Source organism: Phocoena sinus, chromosome 5 (genome assembly GCF_008692025.1).
Source record: "Phocoena sinus isolate mPhoSin1 chromosome 5, mPhoSin1.pri, whole genome shotgun sequence".
NCBI classification, from domain to species: domain Eukaryota; kingdom Metazoa; phylum Chordata; class Mammalia; order Artiodactyla; family Phocoenidae; genus Phocoena; species Phocoena sinus.
In genome coordinates this window covers 42,187,315-42,210,478 of record NC_045767.1, presented here as the reverse complement: position 1 = coordinate 42,210,478, position 23,164 = coordinate 42,187,315, and positions in this window count along the sequence as shown.

Below are 23,164 nucleotides of genomic sequence, written 5' to 3'. Positions count from 1 at the left end.
AATAGAATGGAGAAAAAACAAGAAACATGTAACAAGGACCTAGAAGAACTAAAGAATAAATAAGCAATGATGAACAACACAATAAATGAAATTAAAAATTCTCTAGAAGGAATCAATAGCAGAATAACTGAGGCAGAAGAACAGATAAGTGACCTGCAAGATAAGATAGTGAAAATAACTACTGCAGAGCAGAAAAAAGGGGGGAAAAATGAAAAAAATTGAGAACAGTCTCAGAGACCTCTGGGACAATATTAAACACACCAACACTCGAATTATAGGGGTCCTAGAAAGAAGAGAAAGGACTGAGAAAATTTCTGCAGAGTTTATAGTTGAAAATTTCCCTAATATGGGAAAGGAAATAGTCAATCAAGTCCAGGAAGGACAAATAGTCCCTTGCAGGATAAATCCAAGGAGAAACACGCCAAGACACATATTAATCAAACCATAAAAATTAAATACTGAGAAAAAATATTAAAAGCAGCAAGGGAAAAAAAATCAAATAATATACAAGAGAATTCCCATAAGGTTAACAGCTGATCTTTCAACAGAAATTATGCAAGCCAGAAGGCAGTGGCAGGACATATTTAAAGTGATGAAAGGGAAAGAACTACAACCAAGATTACTCTACCCAGCAAGGATCTCATGAAGATTCATCAGAGAAATTAAAACCTTTACAGAAAAGGAAAGGCTAAGGGAATTCACACACCAAACCAGCTTTAAAACAAATGCTGAGGGGCTTCCCTGGTGGCGCAGTGGTTGAGAGTCTGCCTGTCGATGCAGGGGACACATGTTCGTGCCCCAGTCCGGGATGATCCCACATGCCGTGGAGTGGCAAAACCCGTGAGCCATGGCTGCTGAGCCTGTGCGTCCGGAGCCTATGTTCCGCAATGGGAGAGGCCACAACTGTGAGAGGTCTGTGTACCAAAAAACAAAACAAAAAAAAAACAAGCAAACAAAAAACTGCTGAAAGAACTGCTCTATGCAGGAAAAACAAGAGAAAGAAAAGACCTAAAATAACAAACCCAAAACAATTAAGAAAATGGTAATAGGAACATACATATTGATAACTACAATAAATGTAAATGGATTAAATGATAAAAGAAAAGACATAGACGAGCTGAATGAATATAAAAACAGAACCCATATATATGCTGTCTAAAAGATACCCACTTCAGACCTAGGGATACATACAGACTGAAAGTGAGGGGATGGAAAAAGATATTCCATGTTAATGGAAATCAAAATAAAGCTGGAGTTTCAATTCTCATATCAGAAAATAGACTTTAAAATAAAAACTATTACAAGAGACAAAGAAGGACACTACATAATGATCAAGAGATCAGTCCAAGAAGAAGATATAACAATTGTAAATATGTATGCACCCAACATAGGAGCACCTCAATACATAAGGCAAATCCTAACAGCCATAAAAGTGGAAATTGACAGTAACACAATCATAGTCAGGGACTTTAACACAACACATTCACCAATGGAAAGATCATCTAAAATTAAAATAAATAAACAAAAAAAATAAATAAGGAAGCACAAGCTTTAAATGATATATTAAACAAGAGGGACTTAATTGATATTTAGAGGACATTCCATCCAAAAATATCAGAATATACTTTCTTCTGAAGTGATCATGGAATATTATCCAGGATAGAACATACCTTTGTTCACAAATCAAGCCTTGGTAAATTGAAATCACATCAAGTGTCTTTTCTGACAACAACACTATGAGACTAGATATCAACTACAGGAAAAAATCTGTAAAAAATACAAACACATGGAGGGCAAACAATACACTACTAAATAATAAAGAGATAACTGAAAAAATCAAAGAGGAAATGAAAAAATACCTAGAAACCAATGAAAATGAAAACACGAGGACCCAAAACGTATGGGATGTAGCAAAGGCAGTTCTTAGAGGGAAGTTTATAGCAATACAATCCTACCTCAAGAAACAAGAAATATCTCAAATAAACAACCTAAACTTAAAACAAAAGAAAATAGACAGAAGAACAAAACCCCCCAAACTTAGAAGAAGGAAAGAAATCATAAAGATCAGATCAGAAATAAATAAAAAAGAAATAAAGGAAACAATCGCAAACATCAATAAACCTAAAAGTTGGTTCTTTGAGAAGGTAAACAAAATTAATAAACCATTAGCCAGACTCATCAAGAAAAACAGGGAGAAAGTTCAAATCAATAGAAATAGAAATGAAAAGGGAGAAGTAACAACTGTCACTGCGAATACAAAGGATCATGAGAGATTACTACAAGCAACTTTTTGACAATAAAATGGACAACCTGGAAGAAATGGACAAATTCTTAGAAAAACACAACCTTCTGAGACTGAACCAGGAAGAAACAGAAAATATAAACAGAACAATCACAAGCAGTGAAATTGAGACTGTGATTAAAAATCTTCCAACAAACAAAAGCCCAGGACCAGATGGCTCCCCAGGTGAATTATATCAAACATTTAGAGAAGAGTTAATACGTATACTTCTGAAACACTTCCAAAATATAACAGAGGGAGGAACACTCCCCAACTCTTTCTATGAGGCCACCATCACCCTGATACCAAAACCACACAAAGATGTCACAAAGAAAGAATACTACAGGCCAATATCACTGATGACATAGATGCAAAAATCCTCAACAGAACTCTAGCAAAGAGAATCCAACTGCACATTAAAAGGATCATACACCATAATCAAGTGGGGTATATCCCAGAAATGCAAGGATGCTTCAATATACATAAATCAATCAATGTGATAAACCATATTAACAAATTGAAGGAGAAAAGCATATGATCATCTCAATAGATGCAGAAAGCTTTCGAGAAAATTCAACACCCAATTATGATAAAATCCCTCCAGAAAGTAGGCATAGAGCAAACTTACATAATAAAAGCCATATATGAAAAACTCACAGCCAACATCATTCTCCATGGTGAAAATCTGAAAACATTTCCTCTAAGATAAGGAACAAGACAAGGCTGTCCATTCTCACCACTATTATTCAACAAAGATTTGGAAGTTTTAGTCACAGCAGTCAGAGATGAAAAAGAAATAAAAGTAATCCAAATTGGAAAAGAAGAATTAAAGCTGTCACTGTTTGCAGATGACATGATACTACACATGGAGAATCCTAAAGATGTTACCAGAAAAATTCTAGAGCTAATAAATGAACTTGGTAAAATAGCAGGATAAAAAATTAATGCACAGAAATCTCTTGAATTCCTATACACTAATGATGAAAATTCTGAAAGAGAAATTAAGGAAACACTCCCATTTACCACTGCAACAAAAAGAATAAAATACCTTGGAATCAACCTACCTAAGAGATGAAAGACGTGTATTCAGAAAACTACAAGACACTGAGGAAAGAAATTAAAAGTGATACAAACAGATGAAGAGATGTACCATGTTCTTGGATTGGAAGAATTAATGTGGTGAAAATGACTCTACTACCCAAAGCAATCTACAGATTCAATGCAATCTCTATCAAACTATCACTTGCATTTTTCACAGAACTAGAACAAAAATTTTCACAATTTGTATGGAAACAAAAAAGACCCCGAATAGCCAAAGCAATCTTGAGAAAGCAAAACAGAGCTGGAGGAGTCAGGCTCCCAGAACTCAGACTATACTACAAAGCTACAGTAATCAAGACAGTATGACACTGGCACAAAAACAGAAATATAGAACAATGGAACAGGAGAGAAAGACCAGAGATAAACCTACTCACATATGGTCAACTTATTTTTGATAAAGGAGGCAAAGAATATACAATGGAGACAAGAAAAGCTCCTCAATAAGTGGTGCTCGGAAAACTGGACAGCTACATGTAAAAGAATGAAATTAGAACACTCCCTAACACCATACACAAAAATAAACTCAAAATGGATTAAAAACCTAAATATAAGGCCAGACACGATAAAACTCTTATAGGAAAACATAGGCAGAACACTCTATGACATAAATCACAGCAAAATTCTTTTTGACCCACCTCCTAGAGAAATGGAAATAAAAACAAAAATAAACAAATGGGACCTAATGAAACTTCAAAGCTTTTGCACAGCAAAGGAAACCCTAAACAAGAGGAAAAGACAACCCTTAGAATGGGAGAAAATATTTGCAAATGAAACAAGTGACAAAGGATTAATCTCCAAAATTTACAAGCAGCTCATGCAGCTCAATATCAAAAAAACAAACAAAAAATCCAAAAAGGTGCAGAAGACCTAAATAGACATTTCTCCAAAGAAGATATACAGGGACTTCCCTCATGGCACAGTGATTAAGCATCCACCTGCCAATGCAGGGGATATGGGTTTGAGCCCTGGTCCAGCACGATCCCACATGCTGTGGCACAAATAAGCCTGTGAGCCACAACTACAGAGCCTGCACTGTAGAGCCCATGTGCCACAACCACTGAGCCCAATTGCCACAACTACTGAAGCCCGTGTGCCTAGAGTTTGTGCTCCACAACAAGAGAAACCACTACAATGAGAATCGTGCATCACAACAAAGAGCAGCTCCCGCTCACCACAAATAGAGAAAGCCTGTGAAGAGCAATGAAGACACACACAGCTGAAAAAAATAAATAAATAAATTTAAGAAAAAAAAAACAAAACAAGAAGATATATCGATGGCCAACAAACACGTGACAGGATTCTCAGCATCACTAATCATTAGAGATATGCAAGTCAAAACTACACTGAGGTATCACCTCACACCAGTCAGAATGGCCATCATCAAAAAATCTACAAACAGTTAATGTTGGAGAGGGTGTGGAAAAAAAGAGAACCCACTTGTACTGTTGGTGGAATGTAAATTGGGTGGAATGTAAATTGATACAGCCAGTATGGAGAACACTTGGAGATTCCTTTAAAAACTAAAAATAGAAATACCATACAACCCAGCAATCCCAGTACTGGGCATATACCCTGAGAAAACCATAATGCAAAAAGAATCATGCACCACAATGTTCATTAAACCTCTATTTACAATATCCAAGACATGGAAGCAACCTAAGTGTCCATTGACAGATGAATGGCTAAAGAAGATGTGGGACATAAATAGAATGGAATATTACTCAGCCATAAAAAAAACAAAATTGAGTTTTTTTAATCAGGTAGATGGACCTAGAGTCTGTCATACAGACTGAAGTTAAGTCAGAAAGTGAAACACAAATACCATATGCTAACACATATATATGGAATCAAAAAAAAAAAAAAAAGAAAAAGAAAAACAGGTTCTGAAGAACCTACAGGCATGACAGGAATAAAGATCCAGGCATAGAGAATGGACTTGAGGTCATGGGGAGGGGAAAATGTAAGCTGGGACAAAGCGAGAGAGTTGCCTGGAAATATATACACTACCAAATGTAAAATAGATAGCTAGCAGGGAGCAGCTACATAGCACAGGGAGATCATCTTGGTGCTTTGTGACCATCTAGAAGGGTGGGATAGAGAGGGTGGGAGGGAGATGCAAGAGGGAGGAGATATGGAGATATATGTATACGTATAGCTGATTCACTTAGTTATACAGCAGAAACTAACACACCATTGTAAATCAATTATACTCCAATAAAGATTTAAAAGAAAAAAATATTACACAAATAACTCTTAAATAAGAAAACAAAAAGCCCAATTTAATAAATGGGCAAAAGACCTGGACAGACACTTCTCCATGGAAGATATACAGATGGCACATAAGCATATGAAAAGATATTTAACATCATATATTATTAAGGAATTGCAATGTATAACAAAGAAATAGCACTATACACTATTAAAATGTCCACGAATCAGAACCAAGGTGGCAGAGTAGAAGAATGTGCTCTCACTCCCTCTTGTGAGAACACCAGAATCACAACTAGCTGCTGGACAATCATCTACAGGAAGATGCTGGAACTCACCATAAACGATACCCCACATCCATAGACAAAGGAGAAGCCACAGTGAGATGGTAGGAGGGGCACAACCACAGTAAAATCAAATCCCATAACTGCTGGGTGGGTGACTCACAGACTGGAGAACACTTATACCACAGAAGTCCATCTACTGGAGTGACGGTTCTGAGCTCCAAGTCAGGCTTCCCAACCTGGGGGTCCAGCAACAGGAGGAAAGATTCCTAGAGTCAGACTTTGAAGGATAGTGGGATTTGATTGCAGGATTTTGACAGGACTGGGAGAAACAGATACTCCACACTTGGAGGACACACACATAGTAGTGTGTGCATTGGGACCCAGGGGATAGAGCAGTGACCCCAGGGGAGACTGAAACAGACTTACCTGCTAGTGTTGGAAGGTCTCCTGCAGAGGTGGAGGTGGCTGTGGCTCACTATGAAGACAAGGACACTGGCAGCCGAAGTTCTGGGAAGTACTCCATGACGTGAGCCCTCCCAGAGTCTGCCATTAGCTCCACCAAAGAGCCCAGGTAGGCTCCAATGTTGGGTGTCCTCAGGCCAAACAACCAACAGGAAGAGTACCCAGCCCTACACATTAGCAGTCAAATGGATGATAGTTTTACTGAGCTCTGCCCCCAGAGCAACAGTCAGCTCTACTCTCCACCAGTCCCTCCCATCAGGAAACTTGAACAAGCCTCTTAGATAGCCTCATCCACCAGAGGGCAAACAGAAGAAGAAAGAAGAACTACAATCCTGCAGCCTGTGGAACAAAAAACATGTTCACAGAAAGATAGACAAGGTGAAAAGGCAGAGGGCTATGTACCAGATGAAGGAACAAGATAAAATCCCAGAAAAAAAACTAAATGAAGTGGAGATAGGCAACCATCCAGAAAAAAAATTCAGAATAATGATAGTGACGATGATCAAAGACCTCGGAAAAAGAATGGAGGCAAAGATCGAGAAGATGCAAGAAATGTTTAACAAAGACCTAGAAGATTAAAGAACAAACAAACAGAGATGAACAATACAATAACTGAAATGAAAACTACACTAGAAGGAATCAATAGCAAAATAATTGAGGCAGAAGAACGTATAAGTGACTGGGAAGACAGAGTGGTGTCATTCACTGCTGCAGAACAGAATAAAGAAAAAATAATGAAAAGAAATGAAAACAGCCTAAGAAACTTCTGGGACAACATTAAATGCAACAACGTTCACATTATAGGGGTCCCAGAAGGAGAAGAGAGAGAGAAAGGGCCAGAGAAAATATTTGAAGAGATTATAATTGAAAACTTCCCTAACATGGGAAAGGAAATAGCCACCCATGTCCAGGAAGCACAGAGAGCCCCATACAGGATAAACCCAAGGAAAAACACGCTGAGACACATAGTAATCACACTGGCAAAAATTAAAGACAAAGAAAATTTATTGAAAGCAGCAAGGGAAAAACGACAGATAACATACAAGGGAACTCCCATAAGGTTAACAGATGATTTCTCAGCAGAAACTCTACAAGCCAGAAGAGAGTGGCATGATATACTTAAAGTGATGAAAGGGAAGAACCTACAACCAAGATGACTCTACTCAGCAAGGATCTCATTCAGATTCGATGGAGAAATCAAAAGTGTTACAGACAAAAAAAAGCTAAGAGAATTCAGCACCACCAAACCAGCTCTACAACAAATGCTAAAGGAACTTCTGTAAGTGGGAAAATCAAGAGAAGAAAAGAACCTACCAAAAAAAAAAAAAAAAAATTAAGAAACTTGTCATAGGAGCATACATACCAATAATTACCTTAAACATGAATGGATTAAATGCTCCAACCAAAAGAAACAAGCTTGCTGAATGGATACAAAAACAAGACCCATCTATGCTGTCTACAAGAGACCCACTTCAGACCTAGGGACACATACAGACTGAAAGTGAAGGGATGGAAAAAGATATTCCATGCAAATGGATATCAAAAGGAAGCTGTACTAACAATACTCATATCAGATAAAATAGACTTTAAAGAATTTTACAAGAGACAAGGAAGGACACTACATACTGATCAAGGGATCAATCCAAGAAGAAGATATAAAAATTATAAATATATATGCACCCAACAGAGGTGCACCTCAATACATAAGGCAACTGCTAACAGCTATAAAGGAGGAAATCGACAGTAACACAATAATAGTGGGGGACTTTAACACCTCACTTACACCAATGGACAGACCATCCAAAATGAAAATAAATAAGGAAACAGAATCTTTAAGTGACACAATAGACCAGATAGATTTAATTGATATTTATAGGACATTCCATCCAAAACCAGCAGATTACACTTTCTTCTCAAGTGCGATCAGAACATTCTCCAGGATAGATCACATCTTGGGTCACAAATCAAGCCTCAGTAAAATTAACAATATTGAAATCATATCAAGCATCTTTTCTGGCCACAACACTATGAGATTAAAAATGAATTACAGGGAAAACAACACAAACACATGGAGGCTAAACAATACGTTATTAAATAACCAAAATATCACTGAAGAAATCAATGAGGAAATCAAGAAATACCTAGAGACAAATGACAATGAAAGCACGACAATCCAAAACCTATGGGACACAGCAAAAGCTGTTCTAAGAGGGAAGTTTATAGCTGTACAAGCCTACATAAAGAAATAAGAAAAAACACAAATAAACAATCTAACCTTACCACCTAAAGGAACTAGAGAATGAGAAGAAACAAAACCCAACGTTAGCAGAAGGAAATAAATCATAAAGATCAGAGCAGAAATAAATGAAATAGAAACAAAGAAAACAATAGTAAAGATCAACAAAACTAAAAGCTCATTCTTTGAGAAGATAAACAAAATTCATAAACCATTAGCCAGACTCAAGAAGAAAAATAAGGAGAGGGCTCAAATCAATAAAATTAGAAATGAAATAGGAGAAGTAACAACAGACACCACAGAAATACAAAGCATCCTAAGACTACTACAAGCAACTGTATACCAATATAATGGACAACCTGGAAGAAATGGACAAATTCTTAGGAAGGTATAACTTTCCAAGACTGAACCAGGAAGAAAGAGAAAATATGAACAGACCAATCACAAGTTATGAAATTGAAACTGTGATTAAGAATCTTCCAACAAACAAAAGTCCAGGACCAGATGGCTTCACAGGTGAATTCTATCAAACATTTAGAGAAGAGCTAACACCTATCCTTCTCAAACTCTTCAAAAAAATTGCAGAAGAAGGAACACTCCCAAACTCATTCCTTGAGGCCACCATCAACCTGATACTAAAAGCAGACAAAGATACTACAAAAAAAGAAAATTGCAGACCAATATCACTGATGAATATAGATGCAAACATCCTCAAAAAAATACTAGCAAATTGAATCCAACAACACATTAAAAAGATCATATGCCTTGATCAAGTGGGATTTTTCCCAGGGATGCAAGTGTTCTTCAATATATGCAAATCAATCAATGTGATACACCATATTAACTAATTGAAGAGTAAAAAGCATATGATCATCTCAATAGATGCAGAAAAACCTTTTGAAAAAATTCAAATCCATTTATGATAAAAACTCTTCAGAGAGTGGACATAGAGGGAACCTACATCAACACAATAAAGGCCATATATGACAAACCCACAGCAAACATCATTCTCAATGGTGAAAATCTGAAAGCATTTCCTCTAAGATCAGGAACAAGACAAGGATGTCCACTCTCACCACTATTTTTTTTTGTTTTTTCAGTATGCGGGCCTCTCACTGTTGTGGCCTCTCCCGTTGTGGAGCACAGGCTCCGGACGCACAGGCTCAGTGGCCATGGCTCACGGGCCCAGCCACTCTGCGGCATGTGGGACCTTCCTGGACCGGGGCACGAACCCATGTCCCCTGCATCGGCAGGCGGACTCTCAACCACTGTGCCACCAGGGAAGCCCATCACCACTATTATTCAACATAGTTTTCAAAGTCCTAGCCACGGCAATCACAGAAGAAAAATAAATAAAAGTAATACAAATTGGAAAAGAAGAAGTAAAACTGTCACTGTTTGCAGATAACATGATACTATATATAGAAAATCCTAAAGAGGCCACCAGAAAACTACTAGAGCTAATCAATGAATCTGGTAAAGTTTCAGGATACAAAATTAATGCACAGAAATCCCTTGCATTCCTATACACTAATTATGAAAAACCTGAAAGAGAAATTAAGGAAACACTCCCATTTACCATTGCAACAAAAAGAATAAAATACCTAGGAATAAACCTACTTAGAGAGACAAAAGACCTGTATGCAGAAACTATAAGACACTGATGAAAGAAATTAAAGATGATACCAACAGATGGAGAGATATACCATGTTCTTGGATTGGAAGAATCAATATTGTGAAAATGACTATAATACCCAAAACACTCTACAGATTCAATGCAATCCCTATCAAATTACCAATGGCAGTTTTTACAGACCTAGAACAAAAAAAATCTTAAAATGTGTTTGGAGACACAAAAGACCCCGAATACCAAAAGCAGTCTTGAAGGAAAAAAACAGAGCTGGAGGAATCAGACTCCTTGAGTTCAGACTGTACTACAAAGCTACAGTAATCAAGGCAATAGGGTGCTGGCACAAAAACAGAAATACAGATCAATGGAACAGGATAGAAAGCCCAGAGATAAACCCATGCACCTATGGTCAACTAATCTAAGTCAAATGAATGCAAGGATATACAATGGAGAAAAGACAGTCTCTTCAGTAAGTGGTGCTGGGAAAACTGGACAGCTACATGTAAAAGAATGAATGTAGAACACTCCCAAACACCATACACAATAATAAACTCAAAATGGATTAGAGACCTAAATGTAAGACTGAACACTATAAAACTCTGAGAGGAAAACATAGAAAGAACACTCTTTGACATAAGTCACAGCAAGATCTTTTTTGATCCATCTCTTAGAGTAATGGAAATAAAAACAAAAATAAACAAATGGGACCTAATGAAATTTCAAAGCTTTTGCACCACAAAGGAAACCATAAACAAGATGAAAAGACAACCCTCAGAATGGGAGAAAATATTTGCAAATGAATCAACAGACAAAGGATTTATCTCAAAAATATATAAACAGCTCATTCAGCTCAATATTAAAAAAAAAAAAACCCAATCCAAAAATGGGCAGAAGATCTAAATAGACATTTCTCCAAAGAAGACATACAGTTGGCCAAGAAGCACATGAAAAGCTGCTCAACATCACTAATTATTAGAGAAATGCAAAACAAAACTACAATGAGTTATCACCTCACAGCAGTTAGAATGGGCATCATCAGAAAATCTACAAACAACAAATGCTGCAGAGGGTGTCGAGAAAAGGGAACCCTCTTGCACTGTTGGTGGGAATGTAAATTGATATTGCCACTATGGAGAACAGTATGGAGGTTCCTTAAAAAACTAAAAATAGAATTACCATATGATCCAGCAATCCCACTACATGGCATATACCCAGAGAAAACCATAATTCAGAAAGACACAAGCACCCCAATGTTCATTGCAGCACAGTTTACAATAGCCAGGTCATGGAAACAACCTAAATGTCCATTGACAGATGAATAGATAAAGAAGATATAGTACATATATACAATGGAATATTACTCAGTTATAGAAAGGAACAATATTGGGTCATTTGTTGAGATGTGGATGGATCTAGAGACTGTTATACAGAGTGAAGTAAGTCAGAAAAATAAAAACAAATATTGTATATTAATGCATATATTTGGAACCTAGAAAAATGGTACAGATGAACCAGTTTGCAGGGCAGAAATTGAGACACAGATGTAGAGAACAGACATATGGACACCAAGAGGGGAAAGCTGGGGTGGGGGGTGGGTGTGGGGGTGTGATGAACTGGGCAATTGGGATTGACATGTATACACTGATGTGTATAAAATTGACTACTAATACGATTTTGCTGTATAAAAAATATTTAAAAATTAAAATAATAAAAATAAATAAATAGATAAAGAAGCAAAATGTACAAAATCCAAAACACTGATAATATCAAATTCTTGTAAAAGAGGATGTGGAGCAAGAGGAACTCACATTCATTGTTGGTGGGAATGAAAAATAGTACAATCACGTTGAAAGACAGTTTGGCAGTGTTTTACAAAACTAATCATACTCTTACCGTATGATCTAGCAATCACACCCCTTGGTATTTATCCAAAGGAGTTGAAAACTAACATCCACACAACAACCTAGACACACATGCTTATAGCAGCTTCATTCATAATTTTCAAAACTTGGAAGCAACCAAGATGTCCTTCAGTAGGTGAATGGATAAACTGTAGTAGATCCAGACAACGGAATATTATTCAGTGCTTAAAAAGAAGTGAACAATTAAGAAATGAAAAGATATGGAGAAACATTAAATGCATATTGCTAAGTGAATGAAGCCAATCTTGAAAGGCTGCATACTGTATGATTTCAACAATATGACATTCTGGAAAAGGCAAAAGTATGGAGACAGTAAAAAATCAGTGGTGTCCAGGGTTTAGGGAAGAGGGAGGAATGAATAGGCAGAGCATAAAGAATTTATGCGGCTGTGAAACTCTTCTATATAATATTATTATGGTGGGTACAGGTTATTACATATTTGTCAAACCCATACCACACACAATACCAAGGTGAACTCCAATAAAAACTACAGACTTTGGTTGATGATGAAGTGTCAATGTAGATTTATCAATTGTGACAATTGTACCACTGTGGTGGGGGATGTTGAATGTGAGGGAGGCTGTGCACTGTGTAGGGCAGGGAGTATATGAGAACTATCTACTTTCCACTCATGTTTTCTGTGAACCTAAAACTACTTTAAAAGGCAAAGTCGGTTTGCAAAAAAAAAAAAAAAAGTAGGATAACCCATCCTATTAGCAAACCAGTGAGATAACACAGTCTCTTCAAACATTACTGGCCAACATACAAACCAATACAACCCTTCTGGAGGGGAGTTTAGCAAGACCCAACAAAACTACCTATGAACTTATATTTTGAACACACAATTCAACTCCTAGGAATTTACAGCATGAAATACATATATGCACAAAGTTATTCATTACAGCATTGTTTACTATTACAAAATATTAGAAATGATCTAGATACTTCTACAAAAAATTATCGAAAAAATTATGGTACATCTACACAATGGAATAATATGTAGTTATAACAAAAATAGTGGAAGACATTTTTAACTATTGTGACTTTCAGAACATACTGTTATGTGAAAAGTGCAAATGTTTTACCTATAGTAACTACTCTTCATGTAATAAAGAAAAGGATATAAGAAAATGTACACACACAATTTTGCAAAAGATATACAGGAAGGGTAAACCAAAAAATAAAGAGGTTGGTTACATGCAGAAGTTAGATAGAAAAGGGCTGGAAAGTAGCATGGAACAGGAACAGGTAGTAGGGTTAAGAAGAAAAGGATACCTCTTGGTATAGCTCTAACCCTTAGAATCACAGGAATATGTCACAAACCCCCACCATAAATAATAAATAATTAAAATCAACCAGAATGCCAGGGAATCCAAAGTGAAATAGAAACAATATCAAATTAACTTAATTTCATTTTAAAAATTTGAAGAAAAAAATAACACTGAAGGGGCTGGGAAAGCAAAGAACCAGCCTAAATGATCTTTGAAAACCTAGAATTTGGATGAAATATCTAGTAGAGTGAAAGACGATAACTGTACATGAATGCTGTAGTTTAGTTAGTAAATGTGTTTCTCATAAGGAGTAGGTTAGCAGTTCTGGAAAATAGAGATATCATTAATATTTCAGAAAGAAATTTGATTGTTGAGGGCATAAAACAAAGTTGACAACAGATGTATGCAAACAAGCTATCTCTGCCAATGAAATTCCAGCCCTATTGTTCAAAATGTCATTTCTCTGTTGATAGATGTTCTTTCCACATAAGTCAAATAGTAATTGTAAATAACACAGAAACACAAAAGAAAGTCTACAGTATACATTTATTTACATAGAACTGATTTTTGTTTTCTAAAAGTAAAGTTCTAAGATGATCTTAAATATCAATTTCTAAAATTAAATAGAAAAATAAAAGGTTATTCTTTCACTGAATTCTTCAAGTTGGAGATCTTGGTTATTCTTAGAAGGCAGGAACAAAGAATCTGGGGAATAAGATAATTTTTCTAGCAGCTTCAAAACTCTAGTTTGTCTTTAGAAATGGTTGAGACTATTATCATTCCAGGATAAACATCTGATATAAAAGTATCATTTAAAAAAACAGCAATTATTAATGTGTAAAGAAAAATCTATTTTATAAAAACTAAAATGAGTAGAGAATTTTCTGAAAAATTTAGTTTGCTTTCAGGTTCTATTTATCAATATGTGTATTCAACAAAGACGCTTTAAGCATTTGCTTCGGACTGGCCCCACTCTCCTTGTTCTGAGCACACATTAATGAATGAGACCAAAAGAGCTTGAACTGCAAGAAATTCTTACAGATCCAGCCCCAGGAATTTAGAAAACAGACACATCTTTCTTCCATATTGAAGGAGGGGTTATGGTGAATGTGAAGAGTCTTCACCCTCCTTTATTCAGCATGTAAAGAGAAAGGGTACTAACACTGGCTAAAAACCCAAGAACTTCACAGATAGCACTTTGTCATAATCATGACCTTTCTCTATGGCACGTAATTTCTCTGTTTTACAGGCCTGGACACTACGGTTCAGAAGCTCAAGTAACTAATAAAGATTAGATGAAAGTAGAGATAGAGACATTTAAAGAATGATGAGAAGTTTCTGGCTTGAGCAGTAGGTCCTTCACTCTCATGATCATGTTCAAGAAAAAAAAATGAATGAATCAATCAATCAATCACTCAATGAAAGGACATAGGTATCCCATTCTACAGCTATTCATTGCCCATGTATGGGTAAGTTTCAAGTTTTACTTTAGAGAATAAATGGTTGTCCCTTAAGTTCTGGGAAGGGAACTTCTATGGAGGTATTAAGAAGTTAGAAAAAAAAAGATAAGATTTTTGCACAAGTCTGATGAAGTGTCAAGGAGGCAGACAACATGGGCACTGTCTCTATCTTATTTCCAATTACTACCTCTTGGTTGAAGAGTTAACATCTTGGACTTCAAAGCCTCATCAGTAAAATAAAAATAATGAAACAGGTCTTGTAATAAAGTTGTGAGAGACAGACAGAGACAGAGAGAGAGAGAGAGAGAGATAAGAAAAAAATGAAACAAAACATATTGAAAGCAAATTGTCTGGGGAACAGTTAGCATTTGGTTACCAGTACCTCTCTTCATGGGTCCCGAGCAGAGGTCAAAGCAGAACCAGCAGAGACACTGACTTGGCTGCAGGCTGCTTGACCTGGAACAAGTCCCTGGGGAAGAAGGCTATGGAGGAAAGAAGCTGAGAGAATAGCATCTGGGTGAGCAGAGTCTATACGGCAACATTTTTGGACAAAGCCACAGATATCATGATTGAATTTTTGAGTCATCCTCTGCAGATCTTCAAAGTCAAGCTGACTCTAATCCAATGAGCTTTCACCCAGAAAGAACAGATGGTCTTGATGTTTTTTAAGACACCTTCTAACTCTCAGGCTCTGTGATAGAATCATCTTTAAAAGAGCCAGTCTTTAATTTTTTTTCCAGTGCTTTCTTTTGTAAAGTTGGAGCGTGCAACTGATTGCTTACCTTCCATTGCCTCTCAGTGGGGTTTATTATAGAATAACCACACGACAGCTAGAAATACCTTCAGATCAGGAACACTGACCATCTGTTCTTCAGATAACATGCTTCGAGTGATTTCTCCAGGATTCTGGTACTTAACAAAATGTAGCCACAGCATCATCCAATCTGTGTATTTATAGGAAGGAGAATGTGTGTACATTACATATTTGGACTTGTTTCTTTCAGCGTAAGAAATATAGCCTCTGCCATATGTTTGCAATATACATAATTACCTTCCCACTCCATATATCCAATTTTAAATATTTCACTATTCATATAGTAGCAGGTTAGAATCTTCCCCTTGAGCCCAGATACTCTTAAACTCATCATCTTGGAAAAGAAACCTTTTGTACAATGATCATTAATCAGATAATTACTAACTTTCAAGCTGATTCTCTAAATAAACATTCACTATCTTGGAGCTAGGAGAGAAGGCCATGGGTCCCATGTTATTTCTAAGACATGTGCTTCCACAAGCTCCCTGGTTTCCCCCAAGCCCTACTGCCCCTTTTGTGTAAATAAAATAGTTGTTGATAGTAATGAAAATCATAATTTTTCTGACTGAGCTTGTCCCTTATGCCATGCTATGATACACATGATATGTGCATTATCTGATTTTACTTATCACAACAGCTTTGGCAGGTGGGACTCAGTATTCCCATCCTACAGATGAGAAAACTGAGGCTTAGAGGGGGTAAGCAGATCATAAAGAACAGGGCTGTCTTTCAAGCCATTTGTCTTTCTAAGGGGATTTAATTTTGTTGAATACTTTCAACATTCATTGATTCAACCAATATTTACTGAAAGCACCAAACATTGCTTTAGTCTCTGGGAATACAGTGTTCCATAACGAAGGCAGAGTCCCCTCTCTCATGGGACTAGTAATTCTGGTAGAAAAGGACGGACAATAAATGAAGAAGAAAACAGCAGGTAGTCATAAAATTTGTTGCCCAGTAAAATAGGAACAACAGCATAGAAAGCATTTTTCTTTCATAGCACTAACAGCTAAAAAGAATATAGCATATAATATTTTGACCTTGAAGTGAGTAATCATGGAAGTTCCAAGATTATATCCACTAGGTTAGCCTGAGTATTCATCTATAAAAATATTTTTTTCAAAAACATGTAAACGAAAGTTATTGAACAAATGGGATTACATCAGAACCAGCAGAAGACAGTGATACAAGACTGCACATGTAAGACTAGGTATTGATTTTCACATGTACTTTTTAGGTAAAGGAAATCTCTCTAAGTTGATTCCTGCAGCCAACACTAGCTGTGATAATTGGATTTTCAGAAATCTTGAGATGGACAGTTAGCTTGAGTTAAACCCTAGATAAGTACCCCAGTCAAAAACCCCATTAAGGTTGCAGGACTGAAGTAGCTTTTCTGGTCATCTGTCTGCTTGGATTTAGTACATTGGTTTAGTACAATGTTTGTTAGAACATTACTAACCAGAAAACATGATGTCATATCTCTAGAAAGAAAAAACATAGTAGTTCAATTCCCAATGTGTACCTTAGTTTTGTTTTTATTTTAAAATAAGGATCCCTAAAAAAAATCATAAAGGTTGTGATGGAAGCAATTCCCAGAGACAGTCCTGTGACCACTTCAATTTTTGTTTTGATGGAGTGAGCTGAGACCAGAATAAGAAGAGGTCAGGTAAGTGAAGCTCCTGGGGAAGAACATTCCAGACAGAGGGATCAGTTCATGGTTGGGGTAGGAAAAAACTCATCCTATTATGGGTTCAGATGGAAGCATGGTGGAACCAGAGCCTCTGTGTGGGAGGGGATTCAGTATGGAAAAGTGTCCCAGCAGCAAGTAGTCATGCAGATACTTGTAGATCAGGGTAGGGAGACTGAATTTTATTAAGGTGTTTAAGTGGCCATTCGTGGGGCAAGATGTGTTTACACGGAGGATTTTTATAATCTGATTTACATTTTCAAAATTTGGAATGGATTGTAAGGTGAGGTGGAGTTGGTGAGAACAGAAGCGGGAAGAACCATTAAGATGCTATCACAATGTTACTGAGTCCAAACTAGTACTGCTTGCCACATGACAGGCCAATAAATTGAGATGAGTCATCGGGGCAAGAAATAGCAATTTTATTTGGAAAGCCAGCAGACTGAGAAGATGGTGGACTAGTGTCCCAAAGAACCATCTTACTTGAGTTAGAATTCAGGCTTCCTTTATACTAAAGGGTGTGTGGCTGATTGTTGCAAACTTCTGTTGCTGGAATCCTTTGTTCTTGCAGGTGTCCATGTAGGTCTGGTCACAATGTTCCTATAAACCTCCAACAAGACAGATGCTATCCTCTGTTTGTGTTTATATGAATTGTAAAGTGTTATACCTTTAAAGGTCAGAGCCTTGAAAATGGGCTATTCTGTATATTTCAGGCTGTAGGCAATTCCTTTACAAAAGGTGTAGAGCCAGCACGACTAAGCAGAGGCAACAGAGCACAAGGGTTAGAGCTAAAGGAATAGATCCAACATGGAGTCAGGTTTGTTCTTCTTTGTTACAATAGCAACACCAGGTCAATGGGAGGAGTGTTACTTCTGCCTGAGTGGGGAGTGCTCAGGCAGGGGACAGAACATGCTTCTCTTTTGAGTTCTATCTAGAAAGATAAACAAGATATCATCAGGCAGGGAAAGGAGGAAGGATATTCCAGTTAGAGGGAACAAAGATTGCAAATGTACAGAGGTTTCTAAGTACAGAGTATGTTTGGGAAACACTGAATGGTTGTCTCCAGGCTACGGTGGGACTTAAAATGTTGGAAACAGAACATGAGGGCCTTGAGCAAGTGCATCCTTATCTCATGTGGTGCTCTTCACTGTGTGAATGAGCAAAATCAGAATCTTCATTTCAGCAAAACTCCCAGGTGAGTTGCATGAACATTTGATTCTGAGAAACACTGGTTTAGATAAACATGTTATTGCTCACAGTATGTTATGTCTAAGAAAGACAGAGAGGACCTGGAACTGGGCAGAAACCCACAGTGTGACAGCAACTGGGGCCTGAGGTGGGCGGTGCTGTGTCAGGGGCACAGGTGGGAACTGTATCTTCTGATTCCTCCTTCCAGCTGTGCTTCTGACACAGAGTTGTAGCCTGAGGAGTGTTCTCAGGGTCTTTCTTTGCCTGTGTATACCTGTGAAGGCATTTCTTTAAATGCATGCAAAGACAAGCTTGGAAGGTTCAACTAATCATTAAATGAATTTTCTTGAAGAAACACACAAACATTTCCCTTGACTGTCATCAAAAGAACTTAAAGTACATTGGAAAAAAGGAGAGATCTTTTTTTTAAGTAAGAAACTGTCTAAATCACTTTATGGATGCAAGAAATGTCCCATGAAGTTATCTATCTGTATGGAGTTTCAGTCATTCTTTTGTGCATTTGAGGAGTCTGCTCTTTTATTATGTAATATTATTGCTATACAAATGGAAGTCCCCTTTTCTTATACTATGTTGTTCATAATACTTCTCTTTTAACATACTATATTATTTTTTAATTATAGTACTGTTTGGGTCTGAATATTTAGAGTGTGATCTCGGTCCAAGGTGGACTCCAGTTTGAGGTGCTGGGTCAGCAGGAGAGTTGAAAAAAACACTAAAATGTTAAATTACTGCTCAATATATGTGAAATCTGTCTTTGAAGCTCATGCAACTTTTTTTATTTCAGTGTTGGATGATATGTCAGTCTGTCTTAAATCTCTGCAAGAAAAAAATCAATTAACATCGTAGAGCTGGTAATTCTACACTATATTCTGCAACAACGGGAATGACAGAGAAAGAGCAATTTAGGCTGATAGCTACATCAACTGCGGTACAGTTGATTAAAAATTTAACAGTTTTTCTGATGAATGTCCTAGCTCAGATTTGGAAAACACCGACAGATTTAATTTTCCACTGACTAAATAATCATTTTATACTCCATGTATAATTCATGTAATGGCAATGTTATGGGCTTGTTAAAAATGACTGCTGCTAAACAGTTAACACTCTCTAGTAAGCAGAGACTTACAATGGATTATTATTGGAATTAGTTGGCACCCATTAATGAGAATGGGGTTTTACCTTCTGAATCTTTAAAATGAAATGAGTTTAACCTATTAGCATAAGTAACACCCCACCCCACCCCTTGGCCACAACCCCAAAACACGTGTTTGGGAAAAAATGGAATCTGTTTGGTTCTAATGCTATTTATCAGCCAAATAACATCAAAAAAGATCTTCAGCTTTCCTAAGTTCAGTTTTCTTACCAGAAAACTGGTAACAGTGGTGCTTACTAAACAGGGTTTGGGGAAAGAAAGTGAAGTGATTTTTTTTTTCTTTTTTAAAAACATTTTAGTTGTATTTTAACAGAAATAGGGAAAAAAAAAAAAAACGCTAAACTTCACATGGAACCACAAAAAACCTCAGATAGCTAAAGGAATTTTGAACAAGAATGAAGTGGAAAGAATCATGATTTCAAAATGTATAACAAAGCTGCAGTAATCCAAACAGTATGATACTGTCATAAAATGGACGCATACACCAATGGAACAGAATAGAGACCCCAGAAATAAACACACACATAAATGGTCAACTGATCTTTAACAAGGGTGTCAAGAATATACAATGCATAAAAGACAATACACAATTTACTTTGTAAAATATATCAATCAGTACATCTGTAAGACTTTAAGGGAGCTACATTTTTATCTTAAAGTGTAAGATTTATCTTTTCTATCTGGTGAAAAATATGGGTTCTAGTTTAGCTGGATCCATAAAACTGATGCAAATAGACAATTTAAGTCTGTACCAAAAAATCAGTTACCTTAGAGGGTCCCCTATTCTTCTTCCACACACTGGGGTATAAAGAAAGAGGCAATCAACTCATAGCATGTAAGATAATACAACTGAATTGCTCAGTTGGAGTTTTCATCTATCACATCATCATTTGGTATCATATGATTTGTTCCTTTGCCTTTTTGCTGTTCTTGCTTGCTCACTTCATTTGTTCTTTCTTCCTTCCTCCCTCCCTGCATCCCTCCCGCCCTCCATTCCTTCCCTTCCTTCTTCCCTCCCTCTTTCCCTTCTTTCTTTCTCTTTTGTTCTGGGTACTAAGCCAGGGCTTGGGATACAAAGTTGAATAACACATGAGCTTCGGGGGGTTTGGGGAATATGGCAGAAGAGTAAGACGTGGAGATCACCTGCCTCCCTACAGATACATGAGAAATACATCTACATGTGGAACTGCTCCTATAGAATACCAACTGATCACTGGCAGAAGACCTCAGACCCACCAAAAGGCAAGAAACTCCCTACGTACCTGGGTAGGGCAAAAGAGAAAAGAAAAGACAGAGACAAAAGAATAGGGATGGGACCTGCACCAGTGGGAGGGAGCTGTGAAGGAGGAAAGGTTTCCACACACTAGAAGCCACTTCACGGGCAGAGATTGCGGGTGGCAGAGCGGGGAAACTTCAGAGCCACGGAGGAGAGCGCAGCAACAGGGGTGCGGAGGGCAAAGCAGAGAGATTCCCACACAGAGGATCGGTGCTGAATGGCACTCACCAGCCCGAGAGGCTTATCTGCTCACCCGCCAGGGCAGGTGGGGCTGAGGCTCAGGCTTCGGTCTGAGCACAGGGAGAGGACTGGGGTTGGTGGCGGGAACACAGACTGCAGGGTGTTAGTGCACCACGGCTAGCCGGGAGGGAGTCTGGGGAAATGTTTGGACCTGCCGAAGAGGGAAGAGACTTTTTCTTACCTCTTTGTTTCCTGGTGCGCTAGGAGAGGGGATTAAGAGTGCTGCTTAAAGGAGCTCCAGAGACGGGTGCAAGCCGTGGCTAACAGTGTGGACCCCAGAGACGGGCATGAGACACTAAGACTGCTGTTGCGGCCACCAAGAAGCCTGTGTGCAAGCACAGGTCACTATCCACACCAACCCTCCTGGGAGTCTGTGCAGCCCGCCAAGGCCAGGGTCCCGTGAAATAGGGACAACTACACCAGGAGAATGCACTGAACACCTCAGGCTGGCGCAACGTCACACAGGCCTCTGCTGCTGCAGGCTCACCCTGCATCCAGATCTGTACACCACCTTCCCCCTGGCTTGAGTGAGCCAGAGCCCCCGAATCAGCGGTTACTCTAACCCCGTCCTCTCTGAGTGAAAAACAGACACCCTCAGGCGACCTACATGCAGAGGTGGGTCCAAATCCAAAGCTGAGCCCCAGGAGCTATGCGAACAAAGTAGAGAAAGGGAAATCTCTCCCAGAAGCCTCAGGAGCAGAGGATTAAATCTCACAACCAGCTTGAAGTACCCTGCATCTGTGGAATACCTGAACAGACAAAAAATCATCCCAAATTGAGGTGGTGGACTTTGGGAGCAAGATATATTAATTTTTCCTCTTTTTGTGAGGATGTATGTGAGATTTGTCTGTATATCTTCTGTGTGAGAATTTGTCTGTATAGCTTTGCTTTCAACATTTGTCCTAGGGTTCTGAGTGTCTGGTTTTTTTTTTTTTTTTTTTTTCCTTTTTTTTACTTCTTAATTTTTTTTTCTGAAAATTATTTTTTATCTTTTATTTTAATAACTTTAGTTTATTGTATCTTACTTTATTTTATTTTATCCTCTTTCTTTCTTTCTTTCCTTCTTTCTTTCTTTTCTTTCTTTCTTTTTCTTTCTTTCTTTCTTTCTTCTTTCTTTCTTTCTCTTTCTTTTCTTTCTTTCTTTCTTTCTTTCCTTCTTTCTATTTTATCTCCCTTTAATTCTGAGCCATGTAGAGGACAGGCTCTTGGTGCTCCAGCCAGGTGTCAGGGCTGTGCCACTGACGTGGGAGAGCCAGGGTCAGGACACTGGTCCACAAGAGACCTCCCAGCTCCATGTAATATCAAACAGCGAAAATCTCCCAGAGATCTCCATCTCAACACCAAAATCCAGCTTCACTCAATGACCAGCAAGCTACAGTGCTGGACACCCTGTGCTAAACAACTAGCAAGGCAGGAACACAACACCATCCATTAGCAGAGAGGCTGCCTAAAATCCTAATAAGTGCACAGACACTGCAAAACACACCACCAGACATGGACCTTCCCACCATAAAGACAAGATCCAGCCTCATCCACCAGAACACAGCACAAGTCCCCTCCAGCAGGAAACCTACACAACACACTGAACCAACCTTAGCCACTGCGACAGACACCAAAATCAACGGAAACTATGAACCTGCAGCCTTGTGAAAAGGAGACCCCAACACAGTAAGATAAGCAAAATGAAAAGACAGAGAAACACACAGCAGATGAAAGAGCAAGGTAAAAACCCACCAGACCTAACAAATGAAGATGAATAGTAATCTACCTGTAAAAGAATTCAAAATAATGATAGTAACATTATCCAAAATCTTGGTAATAGAATAGAGAAATGCAAGAAACAATTAACAAGGACTAGAAGAACTAAACAGGAAACAAGCAACGATGAACAACACAATAAATGAAAGTAAATATACTCTAGAAGGGA